This window comes from Ursus maritimus, unplaced genomic scaffold (genome assembly GCF_017311325.1).
Source record: "Ursus maritimus isolate PB19 unplaced genomic scaffold, ASM1731132v1 scaffold_11, whole genome shotgun sequence".
NCBI lineage: Eukaryota > Metazoa > Chordata > Mammalia > Carnivora > Ursidae > Ursus > Ursus maritimus.
The window spans coordinates 53675176-53690512 of NW_024423453.1; the positions used below are offsets into that span (position 1 = coordinate 53675176).

At 33.6% G+C, this 15337-nt stretch overlaps 1 protein-coding gene across 1 annotated transcript in view; it reads right to left on the reverse strand.

Moving 5' to 3' along the window:
• The window catches only part of SPOCK3 (SPARC (osteonectin), cwcv and kazal like domains proteoglycan 3), a 300892-nt gene extending 289975 nt beyond the window's left edge, over window positions 1-10917 (reverse strand). The window contains exon 1 of the mRNA XM_008685615.2: window positions 10811-10917. The gene's annotated coding sequence lies outside the window, so the exon portion shown is untranslated. The remainder of the gene's footprint in view (window positions 1-10810) is intronic.
• Window positions 10918-15337: the final 4420 nt, after the last annotated feature.

The window sequence follows — 15337 nt, forward strand, 5'->3', positions numbered from 1 at the left end:
ATATATCAAATGTAGTAATAAATATGCCAAAATAACATGGATTTGCTGCTTGTAGAGCATTGAGTTAAAAGAACAAAAACAATAGAATGAGGAGTTATGTAACTTTTTTTTTTTAACTTAAGGTCTAGGACAGATGCATTTGTTGGAGAGTTTGTGAAGAGTAGAAAGTGCAGGGGGTCCATGCCCTGAGCTAATGATGCAGTGGGTAGTGTATGGGGCTATGTATACAAAATACTGCCCACCTAAGTTTGAGGTGTGGCTTGATTGTAGTATCCCTGATCTACCAACATATCAAAAATCAATACGTAGGAAGAAAAATTATCCATACTGAAGAGCTTTTCATACTTAAAGCCCCTTCCAAAAAGTAAAATAATAAATTCTTAAGATTAAAAAGATGTAGGCTATCATATAATCAAAAATAATCAAATGGCTCTGAACATGTACACAGATTTTCTTGATAAAACAGAAAAATTATTCATCTTTTATTTTCAGATGCTTTGAAAGGGTTACAGACTGAAATGCCTAAGAGGCAAATAAATTATGCAAATAAATGGCATGAGGATGTGGAGCAACAGAAATTCTCATTTACTGCTAGAGCTAGGAATGCAAAATGGTACAGCCACTTTGGAAGACACTTTGGCGGTTTCTTACATAAATAAACATACTCTTACCATATGTTTCAGCAATCACAGTTCTTGGTATTTATCCAATTGAGTTGAAAACTTATGTTCACAAAACAAACAAACAAACAAACAAAAACAAAAAAAAACAACCAACCAAACAAAAAACCTGCACACGGTTGTTTATAGCGGCTTTATTCATCATTGCCAAAACTTAGGAAAAGCCAAGAAGCCCTTCAGTAGGTGCATGAATAAATAAACTGTGGTACATCCAGATAATGGAATATTATTCAATGCTAAAACGAAATGAGTTATCGATCCATGGAAATACATGGAGGAAACTTAAAGGCATACTGGAAGTGAATGAAATCACTCTGAAAAGGCTACACCTTGCTTGATTCCAACTATATAACATCCTGGATCAGACAAAACTGTAGAGACAGTAAAAATATCAGTGATTACCAGGAGTTAAGGGTTAGGGGAAGGGAGGGATAAAGAGGCAAGGCAGTAAATGTACCTTGTATGATCCCATAATGATGGATTTGTGTCTTTATACATTTGACCAAACCTACAGAATGTATAACACCAAGAGCGAACCACGGTATAAACGAGAGAAACTGGGTAATGATGTGTCTGTGTAAGTTCATCATTCTAGTGGGAGATGTTGACAATGGGGGAGGCCGTGCGCGCGCGCGCGCGTGTGTGTGTGTGTGTGTGTGGGAATCTCTGTACCTTGTGCTCAATTTTGTTATCAATTTAAAATGGTTGTGAGAAAGAAAGTCTATTAAAAAGAACCTTAGTAATATCCTTATTATTTAAGTTAAAAAAAGAAAAGTAATAAAGCAGGGGAGACTTTCTGATATTAAAAATCCTCTTTTAAAAAGTCTATTTTTTAAATTGCATAAAATTGGGTTTTATGTTAACAACCAGAAAAGCTAGAAAAACAAAACCTGACTTATTGACTCTAAAACTGGTACTCTTTTTTACCATACCATATGTGCTACTTATAAACCTAAGACATTTCATTGTATTAATTACAAAATTGTGATGTATGTTACTTAATATAATAAAGTAACAGTTGTGTAACCCGAAGTCTTGAAAATTCCAAATTTCTTCAAAGTGTCAAGGAAGATAATTTTTCATTAAAACTCTCAAAATAACTCTTGTTTAACAGCATTAAGTCCAATAATTTACATGGCCACTCTGCTTATTGAAATATTGTATAGAAGGAGCAAATTGTTTTGTCAGGGCAAAAACATTGTTTTCAGACACATAAAAGGAGTGCAAGTTTACTAATTGTCTTAGGAGAAATATGAGAGAGAAGGAAAAATACTTACTGAACATTTCACATATTATTGTATGCATAGGTTATACACACTTTTTTTTTTTAAAGATTTTATTTATTTATTTGACAGAGAGAGAGACAGCCAGCGAGAGAGGGAACACAAGCAGGGGGAGTGGGAGAGGAAGAAGCAGGCTCATAGCAGAGGAGCCTGATGTGGGGCTCGATCCCAGAACGCCGGGATCACGCCCTGAGCCGAAGGCAGACGTTTAACCGCTGTGCCACCCAGGCGCCCCTATACACACTTTTTTATTCAGTTTCACAACTTTATAAATTAGTAATCTACTCGTTTTATTGAAGAGAAAACAACTCTAGAATGATTAAATTACTTGCATATGGTAATATAGCTTGTATTGCCATAATTGTGATTTAAACTCATGTCTAGATGATCTAGTCAAATGCCCATTCAACTATCTTGCCTATCTACCATATATTTTAGCTATCTCAATGCAATATTAAAGCACAGAAGAGGAGAACCTGGGAGAATTATCAAGAAGTACACTAAGAGGAGAGAAAAAAAAATCTAGAACTAAAGAGCAAAATTATCAATCTATTTAAAAAAAAACGTGTGAAATGTTAGAACTAGAAGAGACTGTGATGAGACACTGCAGTGTCTATGTGATGAGCAGCAGAGCATTCTAATCAAAATCCTTCATTAATTTTAAAATTAATTAATTAATTAAAAATCTTCTAAAAAGAGTACCATACTAGCTACTTTCAAATATTCACATAATTTTCTTGTAGAAGGATGAATTTACTCACTCTTTATCAAGGATATAAGAGCAAGAATTGGACACAAGAAAATAGATTTTACTTCAATTTAAAAAGCAGTTTTCAGTAATAAGTGCTATGTGAAGATGGAATAACATATCCAAGTAGAAAGTCAAAGCTGGACAACAGAGACAGTCAAGAGAGAAAAGTTCCTTAATTGTATATGTCACTGGGCCAAAATCACCTCTAAGTTTCAATGCCAGTACTTTAGTATACCAAAAACATGTATATTTCTTTTCCACTTTTCATATAAAGAAGTGGGGTGAGAGTGTGGCCAGGATACTTCAATGAAAAGTAACTTCCAAGAAGGTATTCCTCAGAAGCTTTTGTACATCTTTGAAACACATTCTTGTCTCACAGATATGCTATAAGTTATTCCCAACTGATGGAAATACACCTCAATGCAGCGATCCTTGTTCTTATTAGATAACAGTTGTATAACTGGGTTTAAAAATCTATATTCTTCCATTCTGAAAATTAGAATACAAGTTCCAAACACCTCCTTTCCTCGGTAGTGGAGCAATTCTAAATGTGATCCAATGTGTACCTGATGGTTGACCTTTTAGCTACATATGTTCCCCTGTGTCATTCCTACCATGTTTTTTCATGAAAAAGATGTGTCTGTAAGTGGAGACACAGACCAAAAATGTGCATACAGATGAGCTAAATCTAAAGCCATATTGCATTTGAAAGAGCAAATGGACTTCCTTTTTTTTATTATGTTCAGTTAGCCACTGTATAATACATCATTAGTTTTTGATGTAGTGTTCAATGATTCATTAGTTATGCATAACACCCAGTGCTCATCACAAGACTTCTAATCCACTAATAACAAGATTTCAAACCCAGCTACAACACTTAACTAGCTTTGTCACCTTTATCAACACCTCTCAATTTCAGTTTCTTCTGCAAATTAAGGAACATATTTACCTTTTAAGATTAGTACAGTGATTGTCTTATTTATGACACCTGACACATGGGAAGTACTTGTTCAATGGAAATGGTGATTTTATCTTTTGGGGATTTCCTTGACACCCACAATCCATTCTCAAACCCTTTTGGCACCTGCTTCTGCATCAGATCTGAAAAGGTGACTTAGGTTATTTAAAAATCCCTGGCATTTGTAGTTGCCTTCAAAAAGACAGCCATCTGGACAAAAAAGTCTATTTGTACTGCAAAACAGCATCGCTGAGGAGAATTACTTTGATAAGTCATTGCTTGTACCCTGTGATTTTCAACTGTATCTGCATAAAATAATAAACTGTAGAGTTTAAAAGACAAACACATTCACACTCATCAGGATGGATATTATTAAAAAACACATGCACACACACACTAAAATGACAAGTGTTGTGAGGATGTGGAGAAATTGGAACTCTTTTGTATTACTAGGGGGAATATAAAATGGTGCAGCCACTATGGAGAAAAATATGGTAGTTCCTCAAATAATTAAACATAGAATTACTAAAGGATCCAACAATTCCATTTATGAGTATATATTTAAAAGAATTGAAAGCAGAGATTCAAAGAGATACCTATTCATAGTTACATTTTTACAATAACCAAAATGTGGAAGCAAGCCAAGCAACCATCAATGTATGAATGAAAAGAAAAAACAAAAACGTAGTGTATACATACAATAGAATATGACTTAGCCTTTAAAAAGAAGGGAATTCTGACACATTCTACAATGTAGATGAGCCCCGGGGTCATAATGCTAAGTGAAATAAGTCAGTCACAAAAGGACAAATTCTATATGATTCCCCTTATATGACATACTTAGAATAGTCACATTCATAGAGATGGGAGGTAGAATGCTGTGTGCCAAGAACTGGGAAGAGGGGAAACTGGTTTTGTTTGTTTTTTTTTATAATCATATTTTTTTATTATATTACGTTAGTCACCATACAGTACATCCCTGGTTTCTGATGTAAAGTTCAATGATTCATTAGTTGCATATAACACCCTGGGTTTAATGGGTATAGCACTTTAGTTTGGGGCGATAAAAAGAGTTCTGGAGAGAGACAGTGGTGGTAATTTCACAACAATGTGAATTAATACCACTGAACTGTACACACAAAAATGGTCAAAATAGTAAATTTTGTGTTACGTATATTTTATTATAACTCTTGAAAATTAAAACACACACACACATACACACACACACATACACACAAAGACACTCACGAAGTGCCCAGAATCTACCTCAGATTAGCAACTGTGCTTTTTACATGAATGCTTAGTAAATTTCATGTTTAGGCAGGACTGCACATCACCTCCCTAACCAGCAGATTTCCTATTAAAAAATATGACTTCCTATATATCTACTGTTTTTTTCGATCTTCACAATACTTATTATTATGTTAGGTTAACAAAGTGTGATATAAGAATCTTATTTCTTAAAATCTGAACAACTTTGAGGTATATGTAATTAATCTCTTGCTCTATAAATTTGATTCACAATTTAGTAACTTAAGGTCATTGAAAAGAAATAAATATAATTTGCCTTCTTACACATGTATGTAGGCTACTGTGATATGAAGCATTATTAATCTTGATTTTATCTTGTAAATTAAAAATGCAAACCTTTATGCAATATTTATTATTCAATGGAGAAAATAGCACTGACATAGAATAGAGCAAATGTAAGATTCCTGATTCCTACATTTTATGGAATATTCCTCTATTTATTTTCCTAGAATGTGGGGGTAAAACAAGTTAAATACCATTCTTGTATAAAAAAATCAGAGTTGGAAAGGAAGAGAAAATACATTTCTCACTTATAAGCCCTATGTAGTTCTTATGTACTAAACCTGACATAGAATAAATGAACATACACTGTTCATTTCTAGGTTGAATATTATTTTTTTGCAGGTTTTCTAGAGGGCTTCTTTGAGCCAAGGTTGCCACCATGGGTGATATAGCTAATGTATGATGCAAATCGACATGGCTATTAGCACTTGAATACCTAACAAGCAATTTGTCCAAAACGATGCAAAAATACTAAATCAATTCTTGTGAGTTGATCTAATAATGATTCAGATCAAATCACGGTTCAGAATTTACATTTTAAATGATTGAAAGAATTTTTGGAAAATATTATGATCATATAATTATCTTTGCGTATTGTCCCCGCTGAATTTCTATTCTGAGAACACCAATTTCTCCACTAGAAAAATGCCAAAAGGCCCCAAGCGCTGACACAAAGCAGCACTATGCTAGTACCATGCCTCTATTGTGAAGCATGGATCAGATCTATCTATTGTTTCAGACTACTATCAATAAATACCATCCAAGAACATGAAAAAAAAAAAAAGATCCTCATGTAAACAAGTGAAAATTAAAGTCATCTGGGAGAGAGGCACTACCTCCATTTCGCAATACACATATACTATGCCTTAAAAAGTATGGTAGTGTAGTTAACTAAGGGAAAGATAAGCTGGGGGTGTGCTTTCTCACACACTTGTCTTTTTCAGTTTCAAAAATAATTATAGCCATAATACAATGAACAGCTCTGTTCATTGAAGGAAATAAAAGCGTCAGAGGAAATCTCGACAGCTTTTCCTTTGTAGCCAGAGACTGATTGCAAAGGGACAAGTCAGGATGTGACTGCTGGTGTATGTGAGATGTTTTGCAAAGGATGAGAAAATTTATGGGAATCAAATGAAGCTCTACGAACTCATCCTGAAAAGAGAGAAACAATGTATAAGTATATGGCTTAGCATCCCACTGTCCTTCCAAAGAGCTCACTCCCCACCAATCCTTGCGAGAATGGTTCATGTTGATATAAGGTTAGCTGTGCACATGTGTGTCTCTCCTGCCTAGACTCAGCAATCTGAGTTTAGCAATGGTCTCCTAACGCACCACTTCTTGAGGAACTTTTGTTGAATTAACGCCAACAATGAGCCAGAAGAATTCAGGCTGCCCTTCGCACAGAGGTCCCGATTTAAGAAGAGAGCCCCTGACTGGTTTGCTGTGAAGTGGCTGAAGGATCCTGGTCTAAGCCACAGGCACAATCCTCGCTCCTCTTTCCATACCTCAGAAATCTGCCTGAGCAGAAGAAACACATCAATAATGTGAAACTGATTTGTCTTGAAATCTCTGCATCTATTTAAATTCAACTGAGGGCTTCAGAGGGGAGGGGGGTGGGGGATTGGGATAGGCCTGTGATGGGTATTAAGGAGGGCACATATTGCATGGAGCACCGGGTGTTAGACGCAAACAATGAATCATGGAACATTACATCAAAAACTAAGGATGTACTGTATGGTGACTAACATAACATAATAAAAAATTATTATTAAGAAATAAATAAATATTTAAAAAATAAAAAAAATAAATTCAGCTTCTTTATTATTAATCTATTGGTTGTAATTCACTGCCCTGGGGGATACCAACTGGAACAACTCCAAGCCGGACTGGATAGTAAAATTAGGAGAATATATACAAAACACATTTGGCTTTCAACTATTTCATCTCAGGGTCCTTGAATATCATATCCTGGAGAAAAATAATTTTTGAATAAAAGGCATTCCTTGTACAGATAGCACTTTATTTTTTTATAATAATTATAATTATAAAATTATAAATTATATATATAAATATATATATAATATAAAATATAAAATTATAAAAACAATTATAATAATTGCTCCATGCAATACGTGCCCTCCTTAAAACAGATAGCACTTTAAAACCTGTAGATTGTCTAAACAACTGACAGGAATTCCTGCTAAAAATTTCAGTGACTTATCTATTAAAAGCCCAAATTAATCCATGACCAAAAACAAGGCAAGGTTAATGAAATGAAAAGGAAAAAAAAAAAGTGTTTTAAGTTGTTTTTTTTTTTTTTAAGCTACAGCCCAGCTATTTAAAGTCTACTAAGTTGTTTAAGATCTTTATCATGCTACCACTCTAGGTTCATCCATGCATTTCCCCTTTAAGGTTGTCCTAATAAACATTAAATTTTCATGTCATATTCAAGAAGATTCATGTCCTCATTAAAATTCGTTTTCAGTCAATTTCTGTTGTGTCAACTCATGATTAGCCACACTAATGAACAGAAGTAGTGGCACAGAAAATCCTACGTGGAGAAATACAAAGAAATTAATTTTTGGCATCAGTATGCTTTCCTTTATTAAAAAGCAGATTTTACCATCACTAAAACAGTTTTACTGAAGTTTATTTGAAACTATTATATTTTCCCAAAACTCTGTCGATTTTACTGGTAAAACAAAAAACAAAAACAATGTAGAAACATCAGATTTATGAAAAGAAACTCACTATATGAAAAATTTGTCACAGTTAAACCACAAGGTAGATAAGCTATATATGAACAATCAGTTGAGTTGTACCTAGAAGAAAGCTTACACATGCAAATATGTATGTATGTCTAGGCATGTGCAAATTATGTATATGCTTATGTATGTATGTATGTATGCATGTGCCTATTCATGCATACATGTAGAAAGGGTTTGGTGATGAGAAATTGCACCATTTCTGACATGAAATATTAATATTTTCATTAATAGTACTTTAATTTCTGCATATTTTGTGGACCAGTCTATAGAAAAGAAAGTAAGATATAATTTAAAATGTATATGGTAAAAATGATGTAAATATCAGCATAAAAAATGTAATGCTAAAAAAGTGTAATGCTAAGGTAACATTTTCTTCATTCCTTTCAAGAAATATGCAAACACCCTCAAAAAAGAAACTGCAGAAAATCAATTTATATTGATATGTGATATGGATGTCCATATACCATGAAAATATATTAAAAATTATAAATACTTCTAAAAAGTTATAAATCATGTTCAAAAGTTTAATCAGATTTTGAAAATCTACTTAACAGAAGATTCTTTCATCATATACAAATAAGCAGTAGAAATCAGCATATCTCAAGTCTCTTCTTTTTTTTTTATAATGATTTTTTATTATATTATGTTAGTCACCATACAGTATCAAGTCTCTTCTATCCAAGTGATGCAAGCTATCTTACTCAGAGCTAGATGAGAACAGGATAATTTCTCTCACTCCTCAGTATGGTCTACAAATGGGTTAGTTAATATGATTCAAAGCCAAAACAAATACAAAACAAAAATACACGTATCTCAACCTATTTTTTTTCCACTTTCCTTTTTTTTTTTTTTTTTTGGATACTAAACTTCCCCATATATGTTTATCAACTACGTATGTTCAATCAACCAAAACCCTGGGTCTGATAATCTACAAAATATTATTTAAAATATAAAAACACAGCTACTAGCTCTATTTCTAATGTTCACTCAAGCAAATGTTTATTTTTAAAACACAAGCTTCAAAATACCACCAGTATGTCATTATTTCATTTTAATGCTATCATATGAGTGACAGTGTCACATAGTAGTTAGGAAATGGGGCTCAGGGGTCAGATTGCCTGGATCCAAATCCTGACTCTGCCACTTTGCAAGAATATGACCTTGAGTAGGAGCTTAAGCTTCTTAAGTGCCTCCCCTTCCCCATCTACTTGACAGGGTTATTGCAAAGATTAAATGAACTCATAACTGAATACTTAGAATAGTGACTGGATAGAGGGCACTCTAACTACTAGCTATTATTATGTCATGAGCTTCTCTCTGTCCGATAAATATGATATTTTTGACAAATGAGTATGTTAAAATCCTCTTTGAAAATTAAACTAAGTCAGTCTTACCAGGGCTTGGAAGCCTCCTTATAGCAATCTTTTTTTCTTCTTTTTTTTTAACGGGAGATAAATTGTAATTCAACAAGTTATCTCTCTCTCACACACACACGCGCGCACACACACACACACACACACACACACACGATCCAAACCACCTTTATTGTAACTGGATGCACTGAGTATGACAAATTTAAGTGTTAACATCCATTTCATAGATAATTCTGATTTTTTCAAGGTTTATGATTCCATCATAAAAATTCATTTCCCAAGAAAGTTTGCAAATATATCTCAGCTTGTATGTCATTGTTTTTTATTGCCTGTCTTTTAGTATATTTGTCTTGACTTACGTTATTAGTGAAATAAAAAATATATTTTGTAGAATTATAAAATGCAGATTCCACAAATAACCGCTCTAGATAATAATGAAATCACATGAAGTACAGCAGAAAGAAATAATATTAAAGGGGGGATTGGATGTGAATGACTGTTTCAGACGGCAGGCTAATACCAGCATTGATGACAGTCCCCAGCTAGGTCCACCCAGGTAGGTTCTCACCAGAGAGTTTGGCTGTTGTAGCTTTTGCTGCACATAAGAAGTCAAAAATGTGGAGACATAGCAAAATTCCCTAAGATTCCTTTATTAACATATCACAACTCATTCTTTAAAATGATTTCTATTTTTAAATGGCCCTACTTCAGGAAGTAGTATCTTTTGTAAGGTTATTATAGTCAATGTAAAGTAGAAATTTCTTTTGTACCAGACTTAGAAAGGAAGAATCTCTGGTTCTAATATTGTTGAATTTAGCAAACAAATCTCTTTAATATCATTATGATTGCATTGCACTTTATGTTTCTCTTCCACATCTTCCTTTCCCATGCATCTTTCCTGCTTTTCCTTCTCAAGTCCATAACCAGTTTATATATGACTTTCCCTTTTGGGTCTTACTAAGACCCCAGCTGAGTCTAATTATCAGCCGGTGCTGTTTTAAATGAAAACTTTTATTAACTGAAACACTGACTGCAAAGTCATTTGTTTTTAAATTTTGCACAAATAAATCTATGTCCTACTGAATGCACTTGAGTATATTTGAAAACTGGATGAAGTGACTTGTATCAACTGAAGAAATGTGTACAATAAAGTTCAGAAAGCCAAATCAGTAATCTAAGATATGTATCTAAAAATAAAAGGTGTTCTGACATAATCATGATCTCTAATTCACTTATTACTGACTACACTATTCTGTAATGAAATTAATTATTATATGAATTTTTCCATTACCTAAGCTCTCTTATTTAGTATTTTAAGAATCTAATAAACAATAAATATCATGTTGAAAGTGGAGTGATTATAAACATGTAAAGATTTTTCTTTTAAAATAATTAGATTCTTACCCTGATCGAAGGCCTTTCCTGGACTCCAGGTGTGGAAATAATCATCCTGAGGAGGAAAATAATGTGAATTGAGTGTATGTGACTAATTAAATTGTAAAGATTCATATAAAATCTAGAATAAAATATAAAATACAGAAGCTGAATACAAACCTCTACTTCCTGTAATGGCAAGCAGCAAATTATAAAAATAAATAAATAAATAAAAAATAAAAAAAGGAACAAGAGAAAAACAATAGTTATCAAAAGGGAACACATTGTTTACATGTTACAGAAATGTTTTTCAATAAATGTGTTCATTTTCATTGCAAGTCAATGTTTACTATAATAATTTAATTATATTTGGTTGCCGCTTCACCTAAATATTATAATGCAATACTTTCAATTGCAATTCAATGTGCAATAGAACATGCAGGTAATTACACTAAGCTAATAAGCTATAAAAGTATCTTACCAGTTTCTAGTTACACAACTTCATTTTCCACTAGTACAATAGCAAATGGAACCACCAACACAGCAACAAAAATATCAAGTCTGTTGTAGCCCATATAGTAGAAATAGACTTTATGCAAATCTGTCACATGATAATTGAATATCTAAGGAGTTCATCAAAATGCAATTGGAAGCTTGAAAAAAAATGCACACCTAATTAAATCTTGCCTAAAGTTTAAATCTTTAATATGGAAAAGAATCATTACAATATATTTATTATATACATTTAGTAAATATGACTATACAACACTAAGGTGGGGCAATGCATCCTGAAAAGATTTTTTAAAAAGCAAAACGCATTGACTAGCTTTACTGTATTTACTGTTTCACCACCCTAAAAACTTTGTAGATGAACCACATACATATCATATTTTATGGTAGATAAAACAGATTTAACTGTTCAAAGTAATAAGCTATATCATATTTTACAGTCAATAAAACACATTTGACTATTGAAATTAATAAGCTGTTTTCACTATAGTAAGAAAGAGTGGTACATCATGGTGAGGCTCCTTGACTAAACATCTCCTAACTCCACACTCGTAAACCCACTGAAGTCAATGTGTTGGAAATTAAGGAACCCAGGGAATCTAAAAAGGTCAAGTAAAGATTCTTTGAATCTTCTTTCTAACCTCTTTGCTAAAATCCCCTTCTGTACAAAGAGGAAAATGTAGCCCCTTTTAATTATGGAAATAAATACACTTCCAAATTAACTTATTCAAAAATTTTAAATTTTTGAAAAATTTTTCCTTATTGTGACTAAACACTCATCACCACCTTCTGCATTCCCACCTTACCAATTTCAAATGAAAGAAAAAGAAAAAAAAGAAAAACTTCAGAAATCATCTCTGTCAATCTTATATTTAGGTTGAGATAGGGTTATGTTAAGACAGTGGCATGTTATGGCAGTCTACACTGATGGGTTATGCAATAAATGACCTAAGATCAGATGAAGGGAAGATAACACCACTGGATAATTAAATAAATACTGATTGCTTGGGCTCTCTTTAAAATATCTTTGTAAAATATTTATGGGATGATAGAATTCGTGGAAAATTAAGCTTTCAAATTAAATTCCTCCACTCAAGTCTCAAAACTTTGGCTGAGGATCACAGTACACTCGTTTAATAACTTATTTTTTTAAATTACATCTCAACTGTGTGGGGATGATGACCAGTACCTATTCCACGCATGAAGAGGAGTTGGAATTTCTCCTCGAAGGATAACAAGGCAAAACAAGATAAAACACAAAACAAAACTAGATTATGAGAATGAGTGGTGGATTTAGAGACAGGAGAACTTAAATTTAAGTCTGACTTTACCACTTATTAGCTGTATCACTTTACAAAATGATGTAAACTGGGGCACCTGGGTGGCTCAGTCAGTCAAGCATCTGCCTTCGGCTCAGGTCATGATTCAGGGTCCTGGGATCGAGTCCTGCATCTGGCTCCCTGCCCTGCAGGAAGTCTGCTTCTCCCTCTCCCTCTGCCCCTACCCCTGCTCGTGTTCTCTCTCAAATAAATAAATAAAATATTGAAAGAAAGAAAGAAAGAAAGAAAGAAAGAAAGAAAGAAAGAAAGAAAGAAAGAAAGAAAGAAAGAAAGAAAGAAAAAAGATGTAAACCTCAGATCCTGTGACTAAGGTTGGGAAAAAAAATACCTGCCTATCTGATAAAGGTGCTGTGGGGATTAGTTATAAAAAATATAAATATCTGCACAATATCTGACATAAAGAAGGTGCTAAAGCAGACTTGCTAATCAGAAGCACCAGGTTCACCTCTTTAGTATCTCCAAGCAACATCACCACTGGACAACCTTGCATTACTGCTATCAAAGTCCTTTAGTTTTTCTGGTTGCTTAAAAAGAACTATGAACTTCTCATAACATTTTTGAAAGTGAAAGCCCTTCAAAACCAAACATTAGATGCAGTTTTGAACTTTTTTAAAGGCTTCCATTTATGATTGTAGTTAATACAAGAAGGCAAGTTTTCTGCTACCACCTCGGACTCTTCTGAAGTGGTACACCTATCATTGACATCCTCTAAGAAGATGTGGGTAAGTTTTCACCACCGTAGTGACTCCATCCATATAAATATCAAATTGAAGTAGAAGAAGGAATAGATGTGGGACTGATATCTTTAGCACTGAAGCTCAACAATGTGAAAGCAACATGCTTGATGCAACACACAGTGTTTGTACAGCATTTGTACAGATGAGCAGGAATTAAGAGATAGATGGATAGATGATAGATAGATGATAGATAGATAGATAGATAGATAGATAGATAGATAGATAGATAGTAGATAGATAGACGGATAGATGGATATTATGGTAAAATATAACCTCAACCATATTTAAATAACTTCCTTCAGAATAACACAATCATCACATCTGTCAGAATGGTTAAAATCAAAAACACAAAAAACAACAAGTGTTGGTGAAGATGTGAAGAAAAGGCACCCTAATGTACTGTTGGTGGAATGCAAACTGGTGCAGCCTCTGTGGAAAGATTTAAAAGTAGAACTACACTACAACCCAGTAATTGCACTACTGATTATTTACCCAAATAATACAAAACCATTAATTTGAAAAGATATATGCACCCCTATGTTTATTGCAGTATTATCTACAATAGTCAAATTATGGAAGCAACCCAGTGTCCATTGATAGATGAATGGACAAAGAAGATGTGGCATATATATATACAATGGAATACTAGTCAGTCATAAAAAAAGAATGAAATCTTGCCATTTGCAGCAACATGGATGAAGTTAGGGAGTATAATGTGAAGCAAAATAAGTCAGTAAGAGAAAGACATCATACAATTTCACTCATATGTAGAATTTAAGATTCAAAACACATGAACAAAGGGAAAAAAAGAGAGAGAAAGACAAACCAAAGAACAGACTCTTAACCACAGAGAACAAACTGATGGTCATCAGAGGGGAGGTAGATGGGGGAAATAGGTGAAGGGGATTTAGAGTGCACATCATGATGGGCATTGAGTAATGTATAGAATTGTTGAATCACTATATTGTACATCGGAGAGTAATGTAACACTGGACGTTAACTATACTGGAATTAAAATTAAAAACTCAATAAAAAAAAGTAACCAGTTTTATCTTATTTGAAGTATGCATTTTCTATGATTGCTTTACAAATCAGAATTCCAAATCTTGGGGGGAAAAAAGAATAACACTCTCATGTTGAGTTAGTTTGGGGCCATAGCTATCTAAAAATTTCAATCATAATATAAACCATGAACCTAGTTCTTTTGGGTAAGTCAAGAGCAATGTCAATGTATGGCCATTGTGGGGATCTGACATAGTATAGAAAAGCAAAGTAGTTAGTCTATCAACTATTTTTAGATATTTTTCTTTGTGTTCTCACATCACTAGACTTTTTTTTTTCCAAAAATGGTTTCACCTCATTAAATCTTAGGAATTTTGCCAGAATAAGAGATAAAAGTATTTTCACATTAAGTGTTCATTCAGGCACAATTTCTTTTGTCTCAAAAAGCTTTGTGTGACTATTGGTTGTTCTCAAGCTTCAATTTAGATAAAAAAAAATAAGCCAACCTGGGATTTAGAAAACAACTGCAAGAAATGCCCACAGAGGATTGTGGGCTCAGAGGATCCAAACACATTGGGAATTAAGGAGAGTGTTTCTGGCCCCTGGTCCTCTTCATGGGAGGAGAGCCTGGGCCAAAAGTCCCACACTGAGGGATTCCATTTATTCCCAAGGAGCAAGTAAATCAGCAAAAGGTTTATATTTAGGGGAAATATAAAAGGGAGATCCCTAACTTTTACCCTTTCGACAATGTTGTTTTTTTGATTCAAATCTCTAGAATCATAGCAAAGGTAAGTATAATAAGCTACTGCTCCACTTATTGACAGAAACTGGGTTAGCCTTTTTATATGTCCACAGAAGTAAAGACACAATGATGGCAATCATGTGGACCTATTCTGAGGAGTAGAAGATAAATTTCCTCGGATTTCTGTATTTTGTGATTATGTTCCCCAAACCCTCTTGTACAGAAC